The following is a 3857-nucleotide window of genomic DNA, read 5'->3' on the forward strand; positions in this document are numbered from 1 at the left end:
GCCAAAGGAAAACCTTTTGAAGACTTAAAAAAACCCCAGTACTGGAACTGGAGGATCTGATGAGGATTGCTTAAAACAGAAGGAAGTTATTAACATTCTTGGTATTGACAGTGTAGCAACATGCTTTTGCAGTAACAACCCTCAGCCCTTCTCAGTACACATAATTTGTTTCAGCCTGCCTATGGCATGTCATATACACCTGACAATGTTAATACTCCTATGAGTAAGCACAGGGTAGTGGTCAAAGACCAGATAAACCCCATCAACCTTTGCACTTTGATCTTGTTTCACATGTTCAGTCTCTCTGGAGACTGGAGTGCTGCCATCCAGCGAGACCTGGACAGGCTGGAGAGTTGGGCGGGAAAAAAAATAAAAGAAATACAACAGGGGCATGTGTAGAGTCCTGCATCTGGGCAGGAACAACTCCAGGTTCCAGTATAAGTTGGCAATCAACCTGTTAGAGAGCAGTATAAGGGAAAGGGACCTGGGGGTCCTGGTGGACAGCAGGATGACCATGAGCCATCACTGTGCCCTTGTGGCCAAGAAGGCCAATGGCATCCAGGGGTGTATTAGAAGGGAGGTGGTTAGTAGGTCAAGAGAGGTTCTCCTGCCCCTCTACTGTGCCCTGGTGAGACCACACCTGGAATATTGTGTCCAGTTCTGGGGCCCTCAGTTCAAGAAGGACAGGGAGCTGCTGGAGAGAGTCCAGCACAGGGCAACAAAGATGATGAAGGGAGTGGAGCATCTCCTTTATGAGGAAAGGCTGAGGGAACTGGGTCTCTTTAGCTCAGAGAAGAGGAGATTGAGGGGTGACCTCATTAATGTTTATAACTATGTAAAGGGTGAGTGTCACGAGGATGGAGCCAGGCTCTTCTCAGTGACAACCAATGATAGGAAAAGGAGCAATGGGTGCAAACTGAAACACAGGAGGTTCCACTTAAATATGAGAAGAAACTTCTTCACAGTGAGGGTGACAGAACACTGGAACAGGCTGCCCAGGGAGGTTGTGGAGTCTCCTACTCTGGAGACATTCAAAACCTGCCTGGACACATTCCTGTGTAACCTCATCTAGGTGTTCCTGCTCCGGTGGGGGAGATTGAACTAGCTCATCTTTCGAGGTCCCTTTCAATTCCTAACATTCTGTGATTCTGTTGATCACATCATTAAAATGCTGGTTTTGTTTGCCTCAGAAGGGTTCCTCTAACCATCAACAGCCATGCCTTTCACGTTTCGGTCAAACATTTATATGTGCATTTGACCACGGGCCTTCTAGCCCCATGGACAGATGCTATGTCCTATGCTTTCTCAGCCATTTGGGATTTTTCTTTTCTTTAGCTTTTGGGGGGTTCAAGGGCTCTTCAGCTTAATGGGAATAGGGCTTGAATGTGAGAGAACAGTCTGCTGCAAGCAATGACCAGTTTCCTTCTTCAGAAGTAGCACCCTGAAGTCTAGTCCTCAGTTCAGCCGAATTAGTGTCCCTGAAGGCTCCTCAGTTCATGTTGTTGATGAAGCACGTTCTCAGACCAACGCTATCTACTCCAGCTGCTCACACCAGAGTGTTCCTCCACGATAAATTATTTTATCTGGGGTGTACAACACACATTCCCAGCAAGTCAGGACAAAGACCTGGGTATAGCTGTTCTCCATGAGCAGAAGCAGTGCAGTGTTGACAACAGACTTTCCACCTGTCCACTTTCTTTTTTTTCTGTAACAGCTTCAGGGAAAATAAACAAACCCCAGATCCTTCCCAGCCTCTGCTTACCAATTCCCATCCTTGGGGAATTGGTAAGCTCTGCTCCTGTGTCTTTGGAAACTTTGGACAGCTGACTGGATAGGAAGAATAAGTATTTTTCAGTTTCTTCAGAACATTGCAATACACTGTTAATATAATCTAAATTCATATTTTTAAATGTAATATCAATTAATTACTTGGCATACTTTTATAATTCTGAATCTTCAATGAAAAAATCTTAAAACTGTACAAACTGCTTTTACTAGAGAAGAAATAGGTGAGAAGTAGATTTCTGCTTGTCAGACTGAAAGGTAAACATGCTTGATGTTTCCAAATTCCATATTCAAATGAGCAATGCAATCAGAAACAACCATTTGATTGCTAAGTCTTTAGATGTTTTGATAGGTTTTTATGATAATTATCAAAGCAGGACTGGAATCCACTGTAGCTCCACCAGAGTAGAGTGCTTGATGACACAGTACGGACATGACAGCACTCTTCGCTACAGTACAGACAGCTGTAGCTCAGTATCCAAGTGCCTGCCACCTCTGTTTCATGGTGAATAAGATAGACCAAGATGCTTTATGCCAGAGCAAAACCTCTCTGGTAAGATCTGAGCAAGGAGAAGCAATTGAAATAGGCTACATCTCATTTTCTGCTCTTGCATTCTTTTTTTTTTTTTTTTTTGGTTATGATCCCAAATTCAATTAGATTTTAAAATTTGGAAATAGCAATAAAGCACAGATAAAGAAATGAAGAGTCTCACTGAGCAAAGTCTGTCTTCTCTCACCAGTTCATGGAGCTGAGGTATAAAATAAGGAGAAGTATTTCTGTGTCCCGTGGTGCATGCATTTCAAATAGCAGATGCTCAGCTCCAGGATCTTTGTGTTATCAGGTGCACCCACAGGACTTTGCCAAGGAAAGGACGGAGATACTGCGTGTCTTTTTCTGAAGCTGAAGGAGGAAGCATTTGAGTCAGTAAACATGTGAGGGCCTCCCTGCAACGGTAAAGGGAGCAGGCAGAATTACTCTTGGGAGATAGAAAAGACATATGTACTCCTCTCTGATCCTCACTAACACCTTGTAACAGCAGTGAGAAGTGGAAAAGCAGTTGCACACTTCAGTGTCACTTAAAATATTTAGACAGATATTGCTGGTTAGCCAGTGCTGCATCTGGAAGCTCCAATGTCTCCTCTTCCTCCTGTATGATACTTGTGTCCTCTACAAATAACAGTGTTTGGGAGTGGACACGCTGCCTGTCCTGCTGTGATCAAGTTTCCACAGGCCTGCATAAGCTGCTCCTCATGGTTTTCACAGAATCACAGAATGTCAGGGATTGGAAGGGACCTCAAAGGATCATCTAGTCCAATCCCCCCACCGGAGCAGGAACACCTAGGTGAGGTTACACAGGAAGGCGTCCAGGCGGGTTTTGAATGTCTCCAGAGAAGGAGACTCCACAACCCCCCTGAGCAGCCTGTTCCAGTGCTCTGTCACCCTCACTGAGAAGTTTCTTCTCATATTTAAGTGAAACCTCCTGTGTTCCAGTTTGCACCCACTGCCCCTTGTCTTATCCCTGGTTGTCACCGAGAAGAGCCTGGCTCCATCCTCGTGACACTCACCCTTTACATATTTATAAGCATTCATGAGGTCACCCCTCAGTCTCCTCTTCTCCGAGCTGAAGAGACCCAGCTCCCTCAGCCTTTCCTCATAAGGGAGATGCTCCACTCCATCATCTTCGTTGCTCTGTGCTGGACTCCCTCAAGCAGTTCCCTCTCCCTCCGATGTCTCTCTCTGACCCCACACGCCCTGCCTGAGGGAAAGCGCAGGGGGAAGACGACACCAAGGCTCCTCAGGAAGGCACCTCCCGGGAGGCGGGAGAAGCCGGCCCTGTCAGCCCACCGGCTGAGGCGCTGCGCCCCCTCTTCACTCGGGATCTCCTCCCCTGCGGCCGCCGCGGCCCGCTCCGACCCGACTCGGCGGTCGCCTGCGGGAGGAGGCCGGCCCGCCGCAACCCGCCTCTCCGCGCCGACCTCGGCCTCAGGCCCCGGCGGTCGGCACGGGGGCGGTCCGGGGGCGGTGCCGCCGGCGGCGCTGTGCCGCGGAACGGTCCCTGGCAGCCAGGAGG

Source organism: Patagioenas fasciata, chromosome 2 (assembly GCF_037038585.1).
Source record: "Patagioenas fasciata isolate bPatFas1 chromosome 2, bPatFas1.hap1, whole genome shotgun sequence".
Classification (NCBI taxonomy): Eukaryota; Metazoa; Chordata; class Aves; order Columbiformes; family Columbidae; genus Patagioenas; species Patagioenas fasciata.